The 27,810-nt window shown below is 42.0% G+C and overlaps 1 long non-coding RNA gene across 1 annotated transcript; it reads left to right on the top strand.

Moving 5' to 3' along the window:
* Nucleotides 1-405: 405 nt before the first annotated feature.
* Nucleotides 406-27,468, top strand: LOC117819308. Its single transcript, XR_004632530.1, has 2 exons — nucleotides 406-470; nucleotides 27,145-27,468. It is a non-coding gene; the product is annotated as an uncharacterized LOC117819308 (long non-coding RNA).
* The last annotated feature ends 342 nt before the right edge of the window (nucleotides 27,469-27,810 follow it).

The following is a 27,810-nucleotide window of genomic DNA, read 5'->3' as shown; positions in this document are numbered from 1 at the left end:
AGAAAACCAAGATAATGTACAATTGTTCTTGTCAATACGTAAGTGTTGTCTGAGTACTACAGTTACTCACTTGACACAAAAGAAAACAGAGGTTTTTCATCCAAAAAACACACAGTGACGTTACCTGCTCAGTCACTTGGCTCAATTACCAAGAGAGCCAAAACTTGCGCTCCTATAAAGTGTGTAGCCCCTCCCACTGGGCGTTGGAAATTACTTAATTTTACCCAAACAATTATATTCCATTATTAAGGTCATTTCAAGGCGATTAACCTTAAATACAATCAAAAGAGTAATGCAAACATTTCCACAGGCATTTTCTTTACCTGATTCAAACACATAATTTAAAACAAACAAAAAGATTAATTAAACATGGTCACGTGGCCACTTTTGGCCGCCATACTCCATATATGATGCGCCCCAGATGCGCTCGGTTTGTGCATTCCGGACACGACCTGGTTGAGCTCGATCCGGTAAGTGCAGCAACCCACAGACAAAGACAAAGACGATGTACTGTATGTTTAAACAATGTTAGAGCTCCAAAGTGTTCACCCTGAGAAACTCTGAATGGAGAGGGAAAGAAGGATGTTGGCGTGTGAAGTGCTGTTAGGAACTGGAAAAGTTTGGTGTGCGGGTGCGTGCGTGCGTGTGCATGTGCGCGCTGCCCACGGTTAGTGACGGTGCCACTCCGTCACACAATGCTAAATGATAAAAGGTCTACAGTACACTTATCTAGTCTTCAGACCACTCAAAGCACTTTTACACAGCATGTCACATTCCCACAGATATTCATACTGTGATTGCAAAGGATGCTATATGCTTTAAAGGGCCCCAATAAATCATTATACTAGTGTTGAGTTACATGCCCAACTTCTCTGTGTTCTGCCTTGCCTCCCGTACAACAAACTTTCATAAGTAGCTACTTTGCAGTGTTCAATCCTGAAAAGGAGGTTTTCCTAGTTTCTTCATCACCTTCACCAAAACCTTGAGAGTTTTGTTTAACTCATGTGCAGACATTGAGGCCTGCAAACCTGGCCCAGAGTTTTTTTGCATCACACTATGTTTTGTTATTCAACCTTTTGTCAGCTCATACTCACCTTTGTTCCTCTGCCTGCAGGACACACTGTGTTTTATGTAGGCTACTGGTATCTAGAGCAGATATATGCTAGCAGACACTTAGAGGACAGGAGTTAAAAACTGATACATGATGCTCCTTTGTTTTTCAGATTCTCTCACTTTGTCTCTGTTGTTCTCTCTCAAGTTTAGCTTGGCAAATCATTTTAGCCCCCCAGGCAAAAACACTGCAGATGCCACAAGACATCAGGTTTCCTTCACTCCCGCGGACGGATGAGGCTGTTTTCTTTTTACTGAGCTGATCTTCTGTTTTGGGTTTGCAGTAGTTTTGATAAAAATCAGTATTCTATCTAAGGCTTTCAATTCTCAAAAGAGAGCTGCAGTGACGTTGTTATCCTTGATCATATGAATCACAATGACAGGATGAAGTAGAATGTGTTTGGTATTGTTTTTACCTGTGTGTGGCTGAAAACGTCTAAAGGGTCAAAGGACAAGCATGCCGCGAATAGTCAGTGGTCAGCAGTCATCTCTCATTTGGGCCAGCTGAATGTACAGGTTAAAAAATACAGAGTGACTCTTTGGATATAAACAGCAGACCCCATGCTTATATTCCACAGCCTGCCCTTGATTTTTGAGAGAAAGTGAAACTCTAAGAGGAACGGCTTCAGCTTCCATCTTGACAGACTCAGACAGACAGAGAGGAAGGCGAGGACTAGCTGAAGGAGATAAAAGTGATGGACGGCATGTTAAGTGGATATTTTACTTGAGTGTTACTGCGTTGTGACAGGGAGGATTATGATGTGACACACAGCTGCTTGGCGGGCCTAAACCCACTGACTGACACATGTCTGTGATATTTGTAATGACTCTACCAATGGAAGTCAGATAAGTCAGTCAGGCTGAGAGGAACAACACATGTCTGACAGTGTCGCTTCTGTATTTTACATGAACCCGCTGCTGCGTTACTGTGTTTATTGAGAGGCTGGATGGATGCTTTGATGGTTACTTTTGGGCACTGATTGGCCCCGCCCCTTTCACTCTGCTCTCTAAACATGATTGGTAATTTGGCCTGTTATCAATAATGACCAAATATTAGCACGTCCCTAATTTTCAGCATTTAGTTAATTTTTTTCCATAAATATGCTTTTCATGATTTTATTTCATTCATATATTTTGAGTGAGTGTATGTTTGCCTGAAGCAAATCATTAAGACCCCTCATCTGTCAGAGTCCCTATCATCAGCCCATTATCATCCCACCCTATCATACAGTGTTTGTGTACAGGTAGGTATACGTGTGTGTGTTATCTGTGAATGCAGAAACAACAGATCTCGCAGCTCGTTTGAATGTTATGGTTTTGGTTTGATCTCTGGCATGTTATGTTTGGGTGTAAAGTGCAGTCGAGTGTTTGGTCTCATCTGACCCAGACACAACACAACAACACCACCCTCACACTTACAGTATGTATGCTCAGAGCCACGTGAAGTACGATCAGATGAGACACACGGCTGCAAAGACAACAGTGCTGATAGTCCTGGGTGGCTCATGAAGTCCACAGTGTACGTGTGGTCTCCCACATATGCACACAGTCTTTGCCAGCACAGGTTCAAACTACATGAGTGCACACTTTCCATATCCTCCTCTTCTGTTTTCTTCTTTTCCGTCCCCTCCCTGTCTCCCCTTCCCAATCCTTATTTCTTCTCCCTCCTCCTCCTCATCTGTGCCTGGCGTTAATGTGGGAGTGATTGAGGAGGGCTGTATGAGCAGGCTGACAGAGCTCATCTCTGGCCCATGATGCATGGCTTCCCTGGGCCTCCCTGCTGCCCCATTACTCCCTGATTAATTGGCCCTGCTTAAGTCAATAACTCATCCGTTAAAAAACAAAAAGCTCCAGTGGAGAGGAGGAGGAGGAGGAGGAGGAGAAGGAGGATGAGGAGAGGCAATGAAGGACGTAAAAGGAGCAAGCAAGCAAGTAGTAAGAGAGAGGGAGAGTGGAGGAAGACGATGGAGTAAAATGAATGGAGTGTGAATGCCTGAAATGCTTTAACTGCAGATAAACACAAAATCTTAAAAGCAAATGCTGGAGATCTTTCTAAAGCCCAATATATATTTACTAACAATGAAACACTACTGCATGTAAGTCCACTGGAAATGATACGCTTTAGCTTCGACAGAAAGGAGTCATTTTTATACTTGATTCTTCATTCAACAGACGCTTATTGCCACTGTAAAATGTTTTAAATGTCCTCCACATACTCAAACTGTAAACCTCACCTGTTGTATTCCATTTGTCTGCATGCAAGCATTGTTACATTTACAGCAACAGAAGTACAGCATCAAACAAACCTATCAGTCGTCAGTGTGGGTGACCAATTCAGTCCTCTTGTTGATTTGATGGAGACAACTATTTCTCAGATTTCCCCTCATTTTATTATCATGAAAATGTTTCTGGTGATTGAAACAGCTTCACACCTGCAGATTTTAGATCCTGCAAAGAAAAGGATTATGATGAACATTTGAGAGAAATATAGTTCAAATCTCAAGATCTGCATTGTTGCTTACTTTTTGCACCAAAATATGACTTAAAATAAGCTCTTTATGAAATCAGTAGCAGCCAGAGCTGCAACCAGGGATTAGAATAGAGTATTTCCAGATCTGTTTTCTCTTATTGTGTATTCAAGGCATCTCAGAGCATGATACCTTCAAATCCAACCAAAGCAATACACTGACACAAACTCACTATAGAGGCATACAGGAGGAGCTGATGGCAAGAACACTTTTATTTAATCACTTTTGACTCTTAATCATATGATGCTCTAATTATTGCTGTTCAAGCCACTAAAACGTGGCTTTAAGACAGTAAAATGTTTGACTTGTTGACTAAGCAGCCACCAACAGCTCTGTAGTAAATATATAAACATTAAGAAGTACAAAACCCAGGTCAAGATCTTCCCATCTGTCAGATGCTCTGACCATGAGTGCATTTTGGTCTGTGGATCTTGTGGTCATTACATTTCACGTTGAGAAACAGGTATTTGAAATAAGAAAAATTAGTTATTTGATTTTCTGTCTTAAAATACAATTTTTTTTTTAAAAAAGATTCATTTTTCTTTTTCAACAAGGGTTTTTAAATTTTAAAAATTAATTTGATTTTAATTTGTTATGAAATATATAAAATCAGATAGCGAGAACATCATTACTCGCCTTATGACCTGCCATAATCAATCATCATTCCTCATGAGTCATATGTCGGCCTGACCCCCAATTAGCCTAACCCAATCCGAGGCAGTAAAGAGGGGTCCATGACTTTGTTTCATTTGTTTGAGTAAAAGCCATCTGAAGCTTTATACCTTGATTTGTTACCAACTGTTGCTGTCTTTTAAAAAAGTAATTACTGAGGTCCAGACCTCTGTGATCTCAAAGCTGTTTACGACAAAGGTTGCAGCAGTCAGGAGGCCTTTTCTAGACACCCAGAGTCAAACTCAAGAGGAATACACTATCAGTACAGATCACTTTACAAATCCTAGTTCATGTAGTGGAGTCACACAGCTCATGTTTTGATAAAGAGATTTTTATTTTGATGGTTTACACCACAAACATAGTGCTGAGCAGTGGTTTGGACTGAAACTAAGATTTTTGCTGGATGGTGCAACTGGTTTAGTTGCAAAATACAAGATTCCCATCCTTGTGGTCTGGATCTGATTCACAGGCAGAGCACACATACTGGGGACAATGTTGTTTTTATGTGTAAGGACTTAAATTAGCAAGCAGAAGTTAGAGCAGATTGTGACCAGAAACAACAGAAGAAAGGTGCTAGTGCATCTCCTGAGCACAGCTGAGGTGCTTGTGTGCAGGACAATTTGTTTCTTCTTGGTATTAACCTACTTCTCCATCTTTACCTTCTTCTCCATCTTTACCTTCTTCTCGTTCTCCTTCCTGTTCTTCACCTCTTCCTTGTTCTTCTTCTTCATCACCTTGTTCTTGTAGTTCTTGCAATAACATAACTTCCGGTCAAAGTCTGAGCACCCATTCTAAATGTTTGCATGATAAAGTGCGGTAAAAATGATCACATCTGCATTAAAAGAGACGACAACACTAACAGTTAACAAAAGCATAAAGACTTCATCTTACTCTCTTAGCTACAGGCTGATTGTAACTAAAGTTTTGCACAGGATCGTACATGCATGAGATTATATCCTAATCATATCAAAGGGAGTATTGATGCAGAGTCGCCTAGTGTAGAACAACAAAGTGTTAATTTGGAAGATCAACATTGCCGCCATAGAAGGAAAGCATTCAATGGTGCATGTGATTTCTGCCTGCTTTAACACTGTGTGCCACACAGACCGGCACCACCCCCTCCTCATCCAGCTGTAGAACATAGATCACAGCCCTGGAAAACAGATTACACCTAATCACCACAGACACTTAGATCACTGTTCTGATCAAATAACAGCTCAGCTGTAATGTCAACACACACGCGCAGATATCCTCTTGCTGAGCGATGGATCTGAAAGCACAGCCTCTGTTATCTTTGTTATGGTTTGGAGAGCTGACATGTTTGACAGCAGTGAATGTAAGTAGCGCTGTTATGACATGTCTGAGCGACCGTGAAAAAGTCCACATACTGTAGGCCCGGGCCCGGGCCGCTCTTCACGCCAGCCCTGACATGACGGAGATAAGAGAGAATAAACACAATGAACTGCGCTGATCTCCTCCGTTGTGTGTGTGCTGAAGAGGCTTTTGTTTGGCAACATCTCTGGATTTATTAGCTTGTTAGATGTGTTTTTAAGCTGTATGTGTGTATGTCTGCGTGTTTCACTTTAGAGAGACAAAGACACAGAAAGAGCAAAAAAGAGGAGGGTATAATAAGTTAGTCGGCCATCGTTCTATCTCTCTGTGTACAATCATCAACATCTTTTAATCTTCGCCCTCCAGCAGATAACACAGACAGCCTGGCTCCTTCCTGCTCTGCACACGGATATGGCTTATATCATTCTCTCTCTCTCTCTCTCTCTCTCTCTCTCTCTCTCTCTCTCTCTCTCTCTCTTACACACACACTCACACACACGCAGAGCTGTCACAGCACACATATGAGCCTCGCCTTGCCTCTGAGGAAACACGGCCCAGCTCCAGTCATAAATAATAATGGGATTGGCTACATGACATGTTGAGTGATGGGGCCCCTCTCAGAACTCATTTACATGGCTTTGTGTAGCAATCATCGGCCCCCTAATGTAGCGCTAAGCAAATGAGCCTTTCGGAATATTGTGCAATTTATCGCGAGTCAACTGGCACCAGGCGGTCGCTCTATAAATCAAGCGCGAACACATGCCCCCAATGACAGCTAAATCAACATGGAGTAATTGCTTTGAAATGTGGAGGAAGTGAGCAGGCAGGCTGGACAAAGCGGTGCGGGCACTGCGGGGCTGTGTTGCTAACCTTGCTGTGACTCTGAAAATGTAACACACAGATGTTATGGAGAATTGTGGAGACCTCACGGGACAGGTAAAAGGTAAAGGCCCGACTAGTGGTTTGACCAATTAGAATAGAAACATGTTTGAGTGCCCCCTCTGACCGGCAGAGGAAGAGACAGCTGATTAACACTTTCCATACCAGGCACACACACACACACACACATGCACACACCTTCACCCACAAGAAGTTTTAGGATTATTCACTGAATGGCTGTCAGCTGCTGTGAATGAGTAACTGAGTTGTGTGTGTGTGTGTGTGTGTGTGTGTGCGTGTGTGCGTGTGTGCAGAGGAGGGCTTTTCGAAGCTGTCAGCACCGAGAGGTACTGGTGTGTATGTGTGTGTTTGTGTGAGAGTGTGAGTGAGCAAACACAATCCTGTCCATCAGTGTCCATTACCCTGACAGCAAGTGAGATTAATGACTGCAGGGTCAGAGAGCCAAACAACCCCGCCCCATGTGAACACACACACGCACGCGCACGTACACACACACGTGCGCACACGCACTGCAAGAGAAATACTTTTTTCTGTCATTCTGTCTTTTTTTTTGTAAAGCTTTTTTGTTTTTATCATTTTTGTTTGATTCACTCTCCTTTGGCAGTGGTATCCAAAAAAAGTACAGTAACAGCCCCTTTCTATTTGGCTGCTATATATGTATTTAACACCTAACCTCATCTGTCGACTGTATGGTGCTTGCTGAAAATGTAAAGTTTTTTAAATGTTTGAAATGTGGCAGAAAACTGCTAATAAGAGCACCAAACAATGAGCTTCAAAGTGCTAAAAGGCTTCACAAAACCTGAGTGGAAACAATGTGTGCATCAATACAAGCAACCCTCTGGACACATCACAAAGTTTAATTGATATTTAGTATATAAAATATTAATAAATATTGGATTAGACTCCTCAACTTTGCGTCAGGGTCTTGTCTCACCCTGTCAGGGTTCTATTTGGCATAACTACCAGCTAACTATACATTATCCCTTCCTTTAATAACTGTAGTCAATGGTTTTTGACCAATCAGAAACAACTTGGAAAGAAAGAAAACTGCTCACCACCAGGCTGTGATAAATACTTGATTTGATTGGTCAAACCCTCTAACGATGTTGAATACGTCTCAACAGAAATAACCAAAACTAGGGGAAACATGATAATACAAGTCATATCAAATCAATCTGCAGAAAGAAGTTTGATATACTTCACCTTGGCTTTTTGACACTGGCAAAAAAAAAAAAATCAGCATTCTCAATCAGTAGGCTAAAAAACATGGGGGATGAATTTAATATGAGGTATCCTTAAGTCCAGAGCTGGGGGTATATTTTAAAGTTGCAGACCACCACAAAGTAACTTAAACTTTTAAAGTTGTATCATTTGCATCATTTATGTTTAAAGGTGTATCACCTGCAAAGCTCAGAGACAAAAAAAAAGAAGACGACACATATGTCAACGTAAATATTCCTGCAGAAGTCTTGTTCACCTTGTCTTCAGTGGAAATGTTCAGGTTCAATGTTTTAATGTCAGGTATGACAGATAAGCATGATAATTTCTTAACTTGTTCATTAATTCAAATGTTCAGTATCATGTTAAGTTGTCCCCACAGAAGGCTGATAAGAATCTGTTGACATTAAAGTGCTTCCAACTTTAAAATCAGTAGGATTATTTCATTTGACTGGTTAAATAAATCATTGTTAAATCTCTGAAATCATTCTTAAATCATAGTTTTAATCAATTTGTTCATAGTTAAAGTTGGTAGTGGATAATACGCAGTGTGTTGTATAATGAGCAGGTGGTTATGCACCTCAATATGGTCACAATTAAAGGAGTCAAATTTCAATTACACCTATACTAACAATGTTTATCATTTATACAATCTATGAATATAAATATCATACAGCCAAATACTGTGTAATGTTAGAACAGCCTCTTGGCCAGCTTTGGTCAAAGGAAGTCACTTTGAGCAAACGCCTTAACATCTCTGTTAATAACAGCGCGGGACACTCAGCGATCTTAATTCCATTTGCATAATGAACCGGAGCTGATAAGCCACTCATCAGAGCTAATGGAGTAGCTTTCATTAATTAAAACATCCCATTCCCACTGCTGCCTTCATTACTACGCCAGATGGTTGTCATTACACCACTGTTTGTCAGTCAGAGACTTGACACCACGCCATAAAGGGTTAGTTAATATTACTAACAGCGTATAAGGGAAGCAGAACATGTGTGAATTAGTTTGGGGACAGATTTGTCCCTGCAGCAAAGTCACATTAGATCAGAGGGGAAGTTTGCAGGGTGTTCTGGGGGCTCAGACAACAACAGAGCACTTTCTACAGAGACACACATAAAACCCTTCGTAACACGTTAGACCTCACCTTTATCAGTGTCATCAACATATGTATCTTTATATATTATAGAGGATTATTATAGGACCTCAGATACCAATCATGGACATCATATTATTTTGGTTTTAGCTACCCTTGAAAGAGCTTTGTAATATATATAATATATATTTTACTTAAGGACTTAATTGTCTCTTAAGCCTCCTTCAAAATAGCTCTGCACCTGAGATTTCCCAAGTTGGTTGTTCATACATATCCCTTAAAGAGTCTTTCTCATCGCACAAGGAGGTTGGTTGGGGGGATGAATCTCAGGAGGCAGGACATGCCATCAAAAACATGCAATGAAAGCCACACTGTAATGCAGACATGTTGACAGTTTTTTCATTCATATCAATGCGATGTGTAAAGCAATGGATGTGCAGATCTTCGCTGTTCTCGTCTTCTAATCTTTCTCCTTCTTCGACCTTGCATGTTTTGATTCATCCTGTTATGTGTCACTCTTCTGGTTGCATCATATCAAGATCATCAACTCCTCACAATTAATTTTCCTGACTATTTCCTGCAGGGTCCTCACATGGGCTCACCAGGATTTTAAAAGGAAACTTTACTTGAGGGTTGGCAGGACAAAAGTTGGGTAATGCTGGGTTGAAAATTTGGCTGCATGTGTTCACACCTGCAGCCTACTCTGATCATTTCAGGGAGTTTGCTTTGGTTTTGTGCACATGTGAGTACCAAATGAGAGACACCAGATAAATACACAAATGTTGACCTTTCTTGTAGATGTATTTGTTTAGCTGGTGCATTCAATTCCACAATATTCCACTTTTAGATTTTAAAGCTACAACATTTTGATTCACAGTTGTCACAGCAGTGATAATTTCAGATGTGCCAAAAAAAACACTGAACTTTCACACCAAGCAGTGATTTGTCTGTCCTTGTCATGAGCCCTGAACATCAACCAGATCAGCATGACCCGATTTAGATCACTAAGTCCCATCTAATTCTTGGTTCACTGGTTACAAAAATAACAACAGCATCATGTTTAGTAAGAGTACATATAAAGAGTGTATGTTCATATCAAATCGAGCTGTAAACTGAAGCAGAAAGCTTTTCTTAGGCAGTGCATCAAACCCAGCGTTGCTCCTTGTGTAGCAGTTAGTGGCATCCTGATCCAGTGTGTGGTTTCACTTAAGTTTAATATTAGAAACATTTGAGGCTGAAAGTACATGTGTGGATTGCAGAGTGTTGTTTTCTTCCCATAGAGTTAGATTAGACATGAAGGTTGTGGTTGTGGTGTCCAGGTTCAGTTGAGGTTTAGCGTGCATGTGTCATATGATTATGACATTGTGGGTTTGAGTCCAGGTTGCACCTCATTTCCTCTTGGTCTGTCATCCACTTAGCTGTCACTCTTCAGTGTATAATGTTTCAGGAAAGAGGAAAGAATGCAATAAATTCAGTTGAATTTGACGTGTGTTTGGACTGTGGGTCTGAGGAAGCCAAGCCGGCTTTCCAACACCATCTTGTCACACCGAGGAAGTTGATGCATTTCAGTAAACTGTGATGTGAGGGTGATGATTCTCGTTGGGAAAATGGGTCCAAGTTGCCTCGTAATTTCATCAGTGGTGGAGAGAACACTGAGAGTATTTGACTCACAGATGAGATTGGTTACTGCGAGTGAATTCAAATTTCTGGATGATTAAATGGGAAAGCCACCAGGCTACTGACAGTGGGGCAGGAGAACAGCATGTTTATTCATTGTGAAAAAGTCAAAAGTTAATCCCCAACCTGACACACAATGAAAACTCACTTCTTTTTCTTGAATGCTGCACAGAGGAAATGAGGAGCTCATTTAATTGGTTAAATGTTTGTTGTTTTTATTTCTGTCAAACACTCTCATTCAAACTGAAATATCAAATCAGTCCTGGGTGGCTTACCATGTGATTTTGTTGTTTTTTATTTCCTGTGGTGGTGACCTGGACAGAAATGTCAGTGTATCATAATGTATTACTTTACAGGATTTCTGCAGTGTATAAATTATGATCCCCTGACTTTTCTCTTTGCTGAATTTGGTGGTGGAGCAGTGGTTAGCACAGTCACTTGAAAACAGGAAGTTCTCTTGATTTAAATCTTCCTGTCCACAGAGACATTACTGTGTGGAGGGTGCATGATTTTTATTTTGAAGATCCTTTTTTCTTTTATTGTCATTATTTATTTTGAATTTTATTTGTCAACTATGTAAATTACTGACTAAATGCTTGCAGAACTGTGTGCTTACTGTAAAGTGCTTATTAGAAGCTGTAATAATGCTAATATACATGAGTAAACATGGCAAATATCACATCAACAAATCATCAGCCTTATTAAAATGTCTCTGTTGTTGAATCAGCATGCTGATTTAACATAACTGTGATGGCATTGGCGCAAATGCTTTTTGGACCCTCTTTCTTGACCAAATCAGATGCACATGTTCTCACTCATGTATGTTCACAGACGCATACAACATTTGCAAACTATTTTAAATCAATCTGACAATCCATGTCACTCTGAAGAGACTCAGGACACAACTCTCGTCCAAACCAGCCAATGAACAGAACCACAGACAGCAGCTGAAGCAACACATCTATCCAAACTAATCGAGCAGTCTGTGTCAAATCACCTCGTCTTGATTTCTGATAGCTTTGGGAACAATGTAGCTTACATTATATGTCAAAATAAAAGCACAGAAGCTTTGACCAACACATTATGGATGACAGCCCTTGATACAGTCACTTGAACTTTTATCGTTAATGGCATCGTGGCCAAATTTGATCAGGCACATTAGCAAGGATTATAGAAATGTAAATTACGTCACTCTCCATAACAAAGATAAACATGTACCCACTAATTAAAAGTTCATCCTGCAGGCCTTGTGCTCAGCTCTGTGACATTACCGTTAATGTCCAAATTTCTGTCTCTGCTGTTCTCAAATTCTTAAATCAGTTTGAGCGTAATATTTATCCTGTTGTCTCTTCCTCTAACTTTTCTGGATGCTGATTTTATACTTTGGCTCGCTAAAATGTGCTCATACTCATTCGTCTGATTACTTTTCCTCCTGAGTCTTCATACAAGGTAGGCTAACTAGGTTCACACAATATCACGCAATGTGGAGCCATAAGGTCACTTGATGTAGAAATTGGCATCACCCAGCAGGCCTTTCCTTCTTCACTATCAGCAACCAGGGTGTAAATACTTTCTATGTGTTCTTTGAAAGTTTCAGAGAGTTTACACTGACAGTCTACCAATCACAACATGGGAACGGACTGTCTCTCACTGGATTTAATATTACGAAGACAGATATTGACACTTGTCATGGCCCTCCTAAGTGCTTCAGACCTGGATGCATTGCACCAACTGCACCACCAATACTTAGGCCAATGATAGTGACATCATAATTCATTTAAAAGCTGCTCTTTATCGTACAGAATGATACGTCTTTCTACAAAAATGTAGAACCTATCTCAATTTTTGCTTGATCAGAGTTTGACGAGATTCAGGAAAGCACTTTCTTGTGCAGTTACTCCCCTAAGTTCTCACATCCTGTTTTTCAGTGTCCTCTGGTATGATAAAACAATCTGCATTGTCTGTGTTGCATTACCTGTTTTGCTGTGTGCTTAACATTTTTATCCATTACTGCACAGACTTAATGGATCATATTTCTTTGTCTCAATAGTTCTGTGATATCATGGTCCAGCTCATAGATGCTTTCAAACTGCTAACCATGATGGAGATCTTTTGTCTTGTTGTTCAGTGAGGTCTCATGGACAGGATAAATAGAGGATAAAAATAAGCTGTAGCAGGAATCAAACTATTTGACTCTTTCCCACAACCCTCTGTTACAAGCTAGCCAGAGCTCACTTCTCCCAGCATGCAGCAAGAGCGAGACAGCTGATAAAAGGCAAGGTGGTCTCTGCCTGCAGGCTCTGTGTAACTCGACAGTCACCTTTCAAGTGAGAGAGAGAGGGAGAGAGAGAGACAGAGACAGAGATGGGGGGCCAAGGGGTGAGTTAGATTGGGACAACATTATCTTCCTGGCCTCACCTCGTAATTGTGCCTCGTTCTGTTCAATCTAACTGTCCATTCCACTTTGTCTGTCTCTGGCTACATGGAACTCCCCCCAACCACAGACGCACGCACGCACGCACGCACGCACGCACGCACGCACGCACGCACGCACGCACGCACGCACGCACGCACGCACGCACACACACACACACACACACACACACACACACACACACACACACACACAGCTTGCTAAATACACTGTAGCTGAAACTTACATGAGTAATGGATACATGACAAACCTGTACGTGCAGGACAGCGCTGACCAAAAATACACAAAATGCACACACACACTGAGTGGTTGTCACTTCTCCCATAGCCTTCCCTCTTCACACACACACACACGCACACACACACACACACACACACGCTTGTCACCCTGACCACTGTGCCTGCTCTCTCGCTCACTTCTCCGAGGATGAGGGGCTCCAATTAGCCGGCACTGGCTCTCTCCCCCCTCTCTCCCTTCTCTCTCACTCCCTCTCTATCCCTCTGATCGCCCAACTCTGCTGTCACAGCTAATCGAGGCGCTACCACCTCCCACCGCCACAGACAGGCCTTGTCACTGCCGCTCGGCAAAGGTCAGGGCCTGGCAATTAAAGCTACCCACTGGGGGTGTGTGTGTGTGTGTGTGTGTGTGTGTGTGTGTGTGTGTGTGTGTGTGTGTGTGTGTGTGTGTGTGTGTGTGTGTGTGTGTGTGTGTGTGTGTGTGTGTGTGTGTGTGTGTGTGTGTGGCACAGTAGCAACATCACGGCAGCAGCACTGCACCAACCTCTAATCATGATAACCAACAGCACTTGCTGTGGGGTGCTGAGTGCTTTACTCTTTCTAACACACAGACACAACCACAGACACACACACACACAGACACAGACACACACACACATGCAAACACTTGCACAACATTAATCAACTCTTGGATGCTTAAAACAATACACACAAAAATAACTCTCTACAGTGAAAGCACACACCTTAGATCAGAGGTCGGCACATATAAACACACGAGTGGTGATCAGAGTAAAACACTCACGTCTCTTTTGTTCTCGTTGTTAGAGTGCTACAAACTTCCTCACAGACATGAGCGTGACAGAGCAGAGCTCATCTCTCTCCTCTGTTTAACAGTCTGCCTGCCTCTGTCCTTGTGCTCCTCACCTCCTCCCCCCTCTTCCCCCCTCCTGCGTGCTTCTCTCTACCCCCATCCCCCCCCCTTCCTCCCTTCAGTGCTGCTTCACTTCCAGCTAGACTAATCTGTGCCATCGGCCCCTCCTCTGCCATCCGTCAGAGCCCTCACATTGTTTTGACGTCTAGTTAATTCTGGCCCCGATGATTTATCAAACTCTTATTACGGCCTGCTGAAAGCCTCATTTATTGTCCTGATGTATGGTAATGATAGCCCCGCGCCACCGCCTGCCCTGAATCTTAACCAACGCACTTTTGTCCTCTCTTCTCATCTCTTCCCCTCTTCTGGAGCCCTCTTTTTCCCTCTGTGTATCCCTGTTGTCTCATCCTCAGTAGCCTTGCTTCATTTTCTCTTCAGCTCCACGCTCTTTTTGTACTCCTGTCTGTCTCTAACTCTCCTTTGCGTGCCCTCTTTCTCATTTTTTTCTATCTTCAGCCATTGTTTCCACCTCTTAGCTAGTCCATCAATGCCTCTTTTAATCCCCGTGATATTGAGAAGTCGGTCATCTCCTGTTCTGTCTCATTCCACCTGTCCGTCTCATTTTGAAAGAAAAAGCTTTGATGCTTCCTGGGACAGTATTGGAATGCATCCAGACGCTAAATATCACTGTCACAAGCCTTTCTCAACCTGATATGGACACCCTGCCTCAGCAGACACACACTTCAGAGTCACGGCCATTGAAAAAAATCCCTCTGCTACACTGAGAACAGACGTTTTACTGCTGCGGCAGATCATCAAATATCCCTGATCTAGAATTACCCCGCGGCCCTGACACAAAAACAAAACACTCCTGCTGAATAATTCAGACTGCGGCAGGATCTTAGGGGCATTAGCCGTCGATGGAGTGCAATAAAAGCTGGTGAGAAATCAATGGAGTGGGACTATACCCATTGTCCACAAAGCAAGATCCATCCCTAATGTGTCTGCAGTCGTTTAAGTTGAATGCTCAGTATTTGTATGCTGATGGTTGATGTCTTCTTTTCTGTCGCTCCAGCTTCAAATTTCTACGCAGAGAGAAAAGTATGAGGAAACTTTCTGGACAGACTGCAACTTTGAAAAATTATAAGTTTACCCTTATTCAAGCCGAAGTATTTACAAAGACCTGCTTCATACAACATTTATCATTTACACTAAATGAACTTCCATCCACAGGTTAATGTGCAGTAATGACGAAAGTCTGGAGAAAAAACATTACAAATAACAGAAAAGTGTATTCTTGGATGAGCTGGAAAAGTTGGTGTATCTCTTCGAAATGCAAAATGTAGAAAGAGCAGGGGAGAAAGCTTAGTTGCCTGGGTTCTTATTTTTTTGTGTCGGGTTCTTGTGATGACAGGTTAAATTGATGTTTGGATTCTCTTTGTGATTGTGTTCTTGATTCTAATTGTTGTTTCAAGCTCTTTTTGCTGTAGGGTTCTTATGCTTTGTTTTTATGTATGCCCTGCTGTCTGTCAAGCACTTTCTAAACCATTGTTTTTAAAAGATGCAACATAAATAAAGTTATTATTATTATAAGGTGACTGATTGGTAACAAGGACAATATAATCATAACACATTCAAACTGCATCCTTTGTTGCATTTCTTGCTTTAAAGGGATGTTTTTTTTATGAAGTGTATTGCCCACAGAGGATCCCAGCCTGTTAAGAAATCGGCCCGAGAACAAGCACAGAAGTTAAACCATCAATTGCTTCAGACGGGTTAACTCTACCATCTACAATCTATGATGTTGGTGTACGTTTACACTCTATTAGAAGTTTGTTATCGTCTTACTTTAACATCAGTAACCACATTTGTTTTTGGGACTATTCTTGGGAGTGACACATGTTCCTCTGCCAACAGAACACAGATCAGCCCATCGATGATGCCCTATGATGTTAATGTCTCTTATATCATGGGAATTATGAGATATTGATGGCTGCAGAACAAAACCTCCCATCTAAAAAAATCCCTTTCTGAGAAAAGAACCCCAAAACTTCTAGTTTTCATGCAGAATTCTATTTGTGAAAGCTACCCAAAACATAATACAGTGTTTTTGGACATTATAGCTACACTATGTGTTAACAATACAAACTAGTGTCTTGCAAATTGTAGATAGAAGGTCCCCCCCCCCCCCCCCCCCCCCCCCCCCCTTTTCCTGGATCATTGTAGATAAGACCTTTAGCGCTTTGGCAATGGAAATGTATCTCACTTTGACGTAATTTAAATAATCAAATGCTGAACATTATGGTGCAGACACAGTGACGTCTGTAGAGTTTGCTATCTCAGCTCAGTCCTCCCCTTCAACAGCTAACACAGAGTATCTCAATCAGGTGAACATTTAGTGAGGACCACAGGATGTGTCATTATGCAATGAAACAAGGACAACCAATGCTTACTGTGAAAACACACTTCCATTCAACTTTACTAGTTTTCTGATTTGAAGTCTGAAAACTGAAGAAAGTGGTTAAAACAGCGGCGTTATGTAAGGAAGGGAACTCTGGGTGCAGACTGCAGCGGCTGGTATCCTCTGAATCAGAAGGGTCCTGAAGTACTGTTCTCTCCAAGTAAAACTCCTGACAGCAGGAGTTCTCTGGGTTCACGAGTAACACACCTGCACCATCAGGTAACTGTGGATCTCTCCTGCTCTCCAATTAACACACAAGTTTCTCTCCTCTCTCCTTCAATACATTGAGTCTCCTTAGTATCTCCATTGAGTATCTCTGTAAACCCTGGTTCACAAATGTATCTTCATATCTCAACAGTATGTCCTAAGTCTTTTGTTGATTTCACTTTCAGCAAAATACAACCTGAACTCATTCAGCACACTCAGGGGTTTCACTGCAGAAGCCTAAATACCTGCAGCTTATGGTGGCTAAAGTTAGATAACGCTGCCAAACTTTGGACTGCTGCAATGGACAGAAGTGAGACAGTTTTCTGACATGATGACTCCTTTCTACTTCTGCGTCGTTCATTGCTCGTGGTCTCATTCCCTCGGCTCAGTTGAAGTACCTCATAAAGATTTTATTTGATCTGCTGAATAAAAAGAATCTTGTTAGAAAAGAATTACAAATTAACTTTTATCTTATAATGTATACAACAGATTATCTGTAAACTGTCAAAACCAAAGAAGAACGGATGTTTAAAGGGAAGTTTTAGTTAAAGTATGTTGTCTTTTTAAGCTTTTCTACTACATTCTTTTCTGGGTCATGGTTGTTGTTGTTTCATTAGGGAGGTAACAGGGTGGAAGATGCCCACAATAAATGAGAATGAATAACAGAATATATAAAGCAGATAGAGCAGGAAGTGTTTTGGGCACTCATATATCAGTATAGAGAGGAGAGTTGTCTGTTCAACATACAGTGTTTCAGGACACTGTATTGAAATAGTTAAAACAGTGTGAAATATGACCCAAACACTAAAGAAACTTGTGTTATCATGAGTTATAGTGCATACCTCAGCAAAACCAGGGGGAGCAGACTCAGTGTTTATATTCATGATGTTTGGTGGCACATAGTGACAAAGTTGATGGACACTTACCGGATATTGTGTTTACAATGTTGAGATCCAGGACATATTGTCAAATCTGACTTTTTGCTGTGTGAAACAGAAAGCAGTGGCGGTTAATTCATTGGAGTGCTTTCATTTTCAGTGCTCAGCTGGAGTTCAAAAGATATACACTTGGGCTAAAAGTGACATGGTAACTTTCTAATATGACAAAAGTCTAACAAAGCATCACTGGCTTCATCTGTTTGAGTATACTTCCCCCAAACTTTGTGATTTTGGGTGGACAAGATTAAAGATGAAGATCAAATAAATTAACAGCTTAGTAATGTGAACTAAACTTCCATACAGGACATATTGAAGACTTGAGATTACAAACCATGTAAAGTTATTCGGCTAAATTCTTATATGAAAGTAAAATTACTGGCTCAGGAAACTAGCAAGACATCCAAGTGCAATATTTCATGCATTTAAGTATCTTTATCCTTTTGTTTCAAGAACAGAAACACTTCAACCATGATGAAATATTGAACAACAATGTCCCTGATTTTTAAATGTACCCTGAAGAATATCTGACATGAGGAGGATATATCTGTCTCCTTTCAACCTATCCTTCACCCTCTCTCTATCTTGAGGCCTCAAGTGTCCTCACCCTACCCTGCCGCCCCCTGCACGGGCACCCGGGGGCTTTAAATACTTTATTGGCTTGTAACATTACCTTAATGTCACTGAGCATCTCATTCAGATGGAGCCTAATGAAAAGTGAAGGCCGGTCGTATACCACAGCCTGCATCAACACAAAACACATGTGGCTTCAGCGACCGCTGCAGGTGTGTGTCTGTGTGTGTATATGTGTATGTCACTCTTGATCATACTTGTGCACGAGACCAGACATTAGTGCAATTGAGTACATGATCCTATGTATCCTATATATGTGTGTGTGTGTGTGTGTGTGTGTGTGTGTGTGTGTGTGTGTGTGTGTGTGTGTGTGAGAGAGAGAGAGAGAGAGAGAGAGAGAGAGACTGTTTGTCCAGGAAGTTAGGATCTATGATGATGAAAACGACTTCTGACAAACTGGGGAGTGGGACTAACAGGGAAATTGAGATCATATCTGCACACATGTAGACATGCCAGTGACTCACAGCTAGTAACACACTGCATGCATGCACATAACCCCCCTTTACGCACGCACGCACGCACGCACGCACGCACGCACTCACGCACTCAAACACACACACACTGCACTGTCTTTTATGCTTCTCCTCCTCCTCTGTTGCTCCTGAAGGACGAGTATTGAGTGAGGTCAGGCATTAGTACTGTTATCTGATGACTGTGTGTGTAAGTGTGTTTGTGTGTCTGTGTGTCTATGTGTGTGTGTCATGACAGGGCCATCTATCAGCCAGCTGTCTGCCAGGACTCTCCATTAGGCCTTGGACCTGAGCGATGGCTGTGCTGGTCCTCGACTCACCACACCACAATTCCATATATCACCCATACACACACAAACACACACACATCCATGCACACACATATCTACACACTCTTGGGTCCTGCCGATGAATGGTGCTCTGGCTTTGCTTCACATGTCTCACTGTCTGAACACACACTCTGGTGCACCTCTCTCTCACACACACACACACACACACACACACACACACACACACACACACACACACACACACACACACACACACACACACACACACACATACACACTTGCTGACATCTTCACTCAGCTGTGGGAGCAGCAGGTGGAGCTGTAGTTGGATGTGACTGCACTATGACTTCATTAAAGGATATGTACTGTGCCATTAGGCGGCGGGGGGTCACCTTTAGTGTCTCGGTTAGCTGAACACACACACTGTCCTTCTTACACGTGAAATCCAATCATCTTTCCTTCTTTTTTTTCTGTCCCCATCGCTTTCCCCGCTCTCCTCTAATTCATCCATCACCTGGCCGCTCGCTCTCCTTGACCTAATTAAGGCAGAGACACCTGATCTCTCACCTTTCAAATGATGTCACTCCCTGGCTACTTCATCAACACTACCTCCCCCATTCTCTTCTTCTTTTTCATCCTCTGTCACTCTCTTTCTCGGCCCCTTCTCATCTACTTCTATCCTTCCCCCCTCTCTCAGTCTCTCTCCCACCTTCGTCCTGCCATCCATTCATCTCACACCCTGCAATCCTCCCTCTCACCTTCCTGTCCTCCTCCTCCTCCTCTACTCCACTTCTCATCTCTCCTCTCCTCAGCTCCTTATTGCTCTATCAATCTCTCTGGCAGAAGATCAATATCAGCGCCGCGGTTGCTTTTCTTCCCTTCCTTCTGCGCCCTTCGCCCCTCGCTCTCTCGCCCGTCTCCTTGTCTGCAGGAGGAACCTTTTTAGTAGGAAATGTGGCTCTCCATTAGCTCTCTCTCTCTCTCTCTCTCTCTCTCTCTCTCTCCCTCTCTCTCTCTCTCCCCCTCTCTCTCTCTCTCCTGCTCCATTGTTAACCACTTCCATCACCGTTTTACTGCCTGCTCCCTCTCAGCTGTTTTCAAAAGCTTGAACACTCTCTTACGCTTTGTTTCCTGCAGGCTCTGTTTTCAGATTCCTTGAGTTAAATTCCACCAGGGACTCTGAATTCATGAATAAATTGTCTCATATTCGTTTGGGTTTGAAAATACTTGATATGAATAAAGGATTGACAAAGAAGACTAAATTTGAGAATTTTAAAGAGCAGTTTTTGCCATCAATTTTGAAACTGAACAGTATAAAGGGTAAACTCAAATGGACTTGGAGTTATGTGGCACTTCTTTTGTTTTTCAAATCACAGAAAGTGTGTTTACACTGCTCCAATTCCCACCAAATTCATACACTGATGACAGAGGATGCTATGCAGGAGACCATCAGTATAGGTTTATTCCATTCATAGACATCCACATTCCACTGACAATATCACTGGGAGCAATTTGGGTTCAGTGTATTTCCCAAGGTCGTGACTTCAGAACTGACTGTAGGAGCTGTGATCAACCGCCAACCTTCCCATCAGGAGATAACTGACTCTACTAATAAATCTCCAAACGATAGTAATTCATGCATTTGCCAAAAACACTGAAGCCTGGTTTATACTTCTGTGTCAAATCGAGACTGTAACCTACGCCGTAGGTCTGTGTAGCCTTTTTCCAATGCAGAAACTTACCCACAAAGCCTGACGTCCATCTCCTCCCAAATGTAACCAAGCCCTGTGATTGGTTCCCTGGGCAGCATTATTTCAGCCATACATGGCATCTCCCCTAACGTCTCCTCTCTATTCTTACTTGTAAATATTGCTGTATGATCAACGGCAACATGTATCAGCTCCAAGTGGCAACCTCCAGTCTAAAAATATGAGTCCCATGCGGAAGTGCTAAAAACTGCAGTTCATCAAGGATCTGCTTGAGGCTGGCTCTGGAAGTACAGGAAACCACATACACACCAATTCAGAAAAGACGATCTTTACAGCAGAAATAAACATGGTACAAAAGACGAGTGTAGCTCATTTCTTGTTCGGCACACACTGAATGGGCAATTTCAAAGATATTTAGATTACCAGTCTTCCAATGAGAGGCATTGCAATGCGCGATCACTGTAGCTGTTGGCTAGGAGGCTCAAAGCACGCCTCTCTATGTCACAATCACGTGACACGTCGAGGATTGGCCTCAAAACAGCTCTTCAGAAACAGATGGTTGACGTCACGGATCCTATGTCCAGATTTTGTACAGTCTAGGATCAGCTCCAAATGAACATAAATGCAGAAAACGTAGTGGGACTGTAAACAGAAAACCCGACTATCATAGAGACCACACTGCCCACAGGCGTTTCTGTGGAGTATTGCTGAGCGACAGGGACACACTGACACACTGGCTAACAACTTCTCGTTCAAAGACAATGACTGTCACCATGGCTGTCTTAGACGTAGACTGCTAAGATTATTTCACATTTTTCCATTTGTTAGGGCGTATGAAAGACCTCTTTATGAAAGGTGTATTTATTTTGTATTGTTCTACTTCTGAAAGAACTTCAAGCACATAGATTGTCATTGCGCTGAACTGTTTGTGTTTATCTTCAGCATCCTTAATTCTGTGAGCCAGGTGTACGTAAGGTTTATTGTGTAGCATTGTTCCTTTGCATCGTCTTATCACATCGTATCTCATCGAAATCAAACTTTGTTGAATATGTTTTTTGTTTAATCTCACTGCATGGCATGCCTGTGAATCATATCCCATCAGTACTTGCTGCTTATACATCTTTCATGTACTAGATTGTGACAATGAATCTAGATGTGTATAGTCTCAGCCTCACATTAGAGATGCCCAACCCTTGTAGACATGAGTGTCATTTTTATAATTTCAACATGCACCCTATAGGCTGACCTCAGAGTATCCCAGCCCTGTAAGACGGGCAGCAACACGTGATGTCCATGCCAAGGTAGCAGTCAGACAGGCTGCGCTGCCAGCCTTTCCAATTACAGAGACATTAGCAGGCAGCGAGCAGCAGCTAATTTGACAAGCAGAGATGATGCCCATTCATATCCACCCTGCTCCACTGGCCCAGGGTAAATATTTCCCCAAGCTCAATATAAATAGAAAGACAATATTTGAACAGCTGAGAGGGGAGAGAGTGCAGGGAAGAAGGAGGAGGAGAGGAACTGAGGGAGAGATCTTAATCCTTTATGTATACATGATATACATATTCATAAAGTAGCAGGTCCTTAAGGTGGAACTGGAGACAGGCTGCACAGGGCATACATGTTATCTGATACAAAAGAAATCTGGACTAAAGGACAGCCACTATTAAAAGTGGATTACTGGTGTTTTAACTGTGAGACGTTTTGGGATATTAGATTTAGAAAATGGTCACAGACAGCTTTACTTTTATTATTGGACTGAAATAAAAAACAGTGGCAGCTTCCAAAACCACAGCAGAGAAAATAAAAACCTCTCCCTGAGAACAGTAAAGGTTCAGCAATAAATTAAGAACAAATTTGGTGACTCTATTTTGACTTCCAACCCTGTCTCCTGAACACATTCAGAGTTGGTTATTAATGCCACTTACACTTTGGATGAATCAAAAACTCTTCCTTGATTGAATTCACAGAGTAGGCTATATATTTTTCAAATACAGGAAATGTGACATTCCTTTACCCGAGGTCTAGATGGTTAGGTGGTTTACAGACAGTGTGGCTAAAGCAGACCAAGACGTCCTACTCTTACTGTGAAATTAGGTTTTGGCTAAGACTTTCTTAATGTTAAGCAACGTTGGGTTCCCTTTTTATAACTTAGACCAAGATCTTTGAGTGATATGAATATTACCATAGAAAAATGAAAGTCCTGCTTTATTTTGTAATAACACATACTGCTGATTGGGAAAACACAGTGAACATTCTTAAGGTGCTTCAGTGTCAGAATTTGTAGTTCAACGTTAATATTTTAGGTTTTCAATACCCAATATAGAAGTCGCCTCAATTCTGTATGTTGATTGAGCTGATTATGTAGGTATGTTTTTGAGTCATGTAAGAAGTTAATGACTGTAGTTTTAGGAGACAGGAGTGCCTCAGAGGAACCAAATGAACTGTTGCAAGGGCAGAAATGATGCAACTTCATAAACAAATGCAGAAATCTAAAGCAAACATAACAGCTGAAGCACATAGTGAATGAAAAAACACGCTGCAAAAAGCAGAAACAACTGCATCAATAGCAAACAAGTTCCAATACACAAACTATGCAAAAAAATTAAACACACAAGATCATATTTAAAATTCAAAATTAGAAATCCTGCATGTCCAAAGGTTGAAGCTGAAGTGCTCCAGACCTTTATGGGTGCTACGTGACACAGCTTTATTATTTACGAGGCAGAGAAGAAGAATAAGTCACTACATTTATGAGTTATTGAACCCTAGCAAGACACTAGTGGAGTGAAACACAGTTAAACATGTTACTGGTGAATGGATTCTGTTTTTATAGCACTTTTCTACTCTTCTGACCACTAAAAGCACTTTTTAAACACCATGTCACACAATCACACCACACTCATTCACATATGTAGGGAATGCGCCCATCAGTATTAACTAATCCCATTCACACACTCTTGGCTATGCCACCATGAGCAGTTTGGGGTTCAGTCTTACCCATGGAAACTTCAGCTTGTCGTCCACCAACCACTGCCTCGGACAGAGAGGTGAGCGTCACCCTATAGAGTTAGCAAGTAATTTGCAACAGAGACTTGAGTTTACTGCTGCGAACATCAAATCAAATGTCAGGTTTGTTTCATTCCTTTGCCACGTCACATGATGTGCAGTGATAACATCTAAACTGTTGTCACTACTCATCTTGCAATGTAACGTCATCTTGCTGCAACTAAAGCATGAAAAATGTTTATTATGGTAACATGACGTAATTACACATCTTCCATGGAAATAAACAACAGAGAGAAAAAACAGAACCCAATGCCGAAAGTAAACAGTGAAGAAGGTTGACTGTGAAAATCAAAGTAGATGTGAGGTGGTGAATGATCAACTCCAGGTCATGGATGGTGTTCCAGTCCTTTGACGGGTCTCACAATGGGCGCCAGTGCACAGTTCTGTTCCATGCTGTTCCATTGTCCTGTCATGTAGATGGATGAGGCAGGGAGCAGATACAGAGGCTGTGGCCAGCTCTATTATGTTTTACATTCAGCTTGTTGCTCTCTCTGTCACTGCTGTACACTCTGTCTCTGCGTCCCTTTAAACACAACGCTTCTACTTCCACAAACAGACAGACATGCCCATCATTCCCTTGAGGTCTCCAATGATCCTGCCAATCACTTCATTTAGTGCCCTGTCAGTACAGACTCCCTCCTTTCCCCCCGTCAGAGCAGACCCTAATCGCTCTGTGTCCGGCTGAGTGCATGTTCCACTGGAAGTGTCTGAACCCGGGGAAGCACACACAGATAAACACAAAGACACACAAGCTGTGAGACAGCAGATATTCCCACCCCCCCCACACACACAGATAGACAGCCGTTAATCTCAGTGAAAGACAGGTGTCAGTGGAAGAAAGACAGGAGTGAAGGAGGGCAGAAAGGAGACGGCACCAGGAGAGAGAGAGATGTCAGAGAGCTGGCAGGTGACTGATGACTGCACATCAACCCCTTCACACATCAGTCAGTGACCCAAAAACACACAAATACCATCAACCCACACAGGCATTACTGAGGCTTTTCTTGACAATGCTTATTGGACACCAGTGAGACTCTGAGAGAGGGTCAAGAGAGGGAGGATGATCAGAGATGATGGACAAAGTTGTGTGTTTTTTTTATTAAATCCAGATTATTACTCATCTTTCGTTTTACATGTGTGCACTTAAGATTGAGGTCACACGTATCTTCTGTTTCTCCTGCTCTCGGCTATTTAACACATCTAAAAAAAGGAACAAGTGCAAAGGGAGGTGAAAAGCCCCCCTCCTGCTAAAGAAAGAAGAAGAGGGCAGGGGAGGACAAGGTTGGTTAGACAAATATCAGAAACAAAGGGGAAAGGGAGAGAGGACAGGATGTGAGTAGGAGTGGAGGATACAGAGAGTGGGATGGGTTAACAGAGGCACTCTGAGTTTAGGATTGATGGAGCAAAGATTCACCTGGGAGTGTTTTTTTATCAAAGACACTGTCAAACCATGGCAAACCATGGCAAGTGATGACTCAACAAAAACCTGTATGGCCTTCTGAGCCCCTGATTGGTTCATCTTTACAAACTGTGTGTGCTTCACCAGGGCTTAGTGAGGCCACTGTAAAATACAAATATGTTTTGTATTTCAAGTGACTCTGTTGTTACATTAATATTATGTATCTATCAGGGTTGTCAGTCTTAACACAATAATGCAATTTTGTTAATTGTTAATCACATGCTATTTTGTTCCTTTTGGCTCCCAAGAGTTAAGCTACCACATGTTTTTCCTGCTTCCTGTTGCTGATGGTAAACAACAACACCACTGTTCTTTTGAACGGCATGTTTCACTTTAAAAACCTCAGCTGGCTCAGTTGATAAGTTAAAATAATATGAGCTTTGTGCCAAACAGTTGAAATATCAAGAAACAAGAAACAAGAAAGCTTTATTGCCAAGTGAGCATGCACACACAAGGAATTTGACGTGGTGATTGGAACACTGGTACTTAACAACAAGACAGTCAGGACACAACAAGACAGTAAGGACACAACAAGACATAAAGGACACAACAATACAGTAAGGACACAACAAGACATAAAGGACACAACAAGACAGTAAGGACACAACAAGACAGTAAGGACACAACAAGACAGTAAGGACACAACAAGACAGTCAGGACACAACAAGACAGTCAGGACACAACAAGACATAAAGGACACAACAAGACAGTAAGGACACAACAAGACAGACAGGACACAACAAGTAAGTCAGGACACAACAAGACAGTAAGGACACAACAAGACAGTAAGGACACAACAAGACAGACAGGACACAACAAGTAAGTCAGGACACAACAAGACAGTAAGGACACAACAAGACAGTCAGGACACAAGACAGTAAGGACACAACAAGACAGTTAGGACACAAGACAGTAAGGACACAACAAGACAGTCAGGACACAAGACAGTCGGGACACAACAAGACAGTCAGGACACAAGACAGTAAGGACACAACAAGACAGTCAGGACACAAGACAGTCAGGACACAACAAGACAGTCAGGACACAAGACAGTCAGGACACAACAAGACAGTCAGGACACAAGACAGTCAGGACACAACAAGACAGTCAGGACACAACATTCAGTTAGGACACAAGATAGTAAGGACACAAGACAGTTAGGACACAAGACAGTAAGGACACAACAAGACAGTCAGGACACAAGACAGTCAGGACACAACAAGACAGTCAGGACACAAGACAGTAAGGACACAACAAGACAGTCAGGACACAAGACAGTCAGGACACAAGACTCTCTCTCTCTCTCTCTCTCTCTCTCTCTCTCTCTCTCTCTCTCTCTCTCTCTCTCTCTTTCTCTCTCTCTCTCTCTCTCTCTCTCTCCATCTTTTGTTTCCATACTTTAATTTACTTATTAATTTTGTGTAATAAGTTGGCACGAGCAGGATGGCCAAACCATGGCTACCATAAAATATGATGTAATGGTTAACAGCTGTTCAAATTGCCTGACTTTATGATGCAGTGGATTTATTGCACAGTGATTATCAGCCGGCTCTGTAGCTCTGTAGTGTTTCATTAAAAGAGAAGTTTGGCAGGAAAGTCCAGATATTAAATCCTGGAGCGCAGAGCTCCGTGATTATTTTCTTCTTTGTCCATCTCTCTCTGTTTCCATGCCGTCTTCTGATCCCTCTCCTCTGTGCTGCCAGTGATCTTCCTCATCTCCTGCCGAGTTAATACCTCCAAGCTTAATAAATCAGAAGAGACAAACAAGCAGTGGTTTGGCTTGACACAACCTGGACTGACTCTGATTAAAACTGTTTGTTTAAATTTGTAGTTTCCAGGCCTGCCGGCGACTCCATGACATTCCCCAGCATGGCAGAGCTGTGAGGTTGATGTAAGGTTGGATGAAACTATTCCTCTCCCTGGGTCGGAGCTGGCTTTTTGGGACATGAACCATCTTAGACCTGGGATCGTAAAAGACCAACCATTACAACATAACATTGTGAAAGATCAGCTTTTATTAGACAAAGATACTAATCAATATGTGTCCATCCAGTCGGTTGTATAGCAAAATGTTTTTAAGTGTTTTATTGTCTTATAAGCATCAAAATCCATGAATCTATTGTCATATCTCAATAAAGAAGCATCGACAACCAAACACAGAGCCAAACACAGAAAGTCTTTATGGATTGTATGAAGGGTGAAGAAGGAGAGACAGCATAGAGTGCTGATGAACAGGATTTATCTTTGTGTGTTTTGTAAACGTTGTCAGTGTGTCTCTATATAGGACTGTCTTGAAGTTTGTGTTTTTGCTTTGATTTGTTCTTCTTTTGGAGGAAGTTCTCTCCCCGTTACTTTTGCTTTATGTTTACTGATCGGGAGCTCTTTATTATGTTTGTATTTGGCTGTAGCTCGGTGGTGGAGGTAATCCAGTCCCTCCAGGAAGTTCACGTTTTTTTTGTGTGATTGTTGCGGCCCAAAGAGCCTGATTTTGCAACAA

This window comes from Notolabrus celidotus, chromosome 9, assembly GCF_009762535.1.
Source record: "Notolabrus celidotus isolate fNotCel1 chromosome 9, fNotCel1.pri, whole genome shotgun sequence".
NCBI lineage: Eukaryota > Metazoa > Chordata > Actinopteri > Labriformes > Labridae > Notolabrus > Notolabrus celidotus.
Note: the sequence above shows the minus strand (reverse complement) of the source record. Positions and strands in the feature narration are given on the sequence as shown.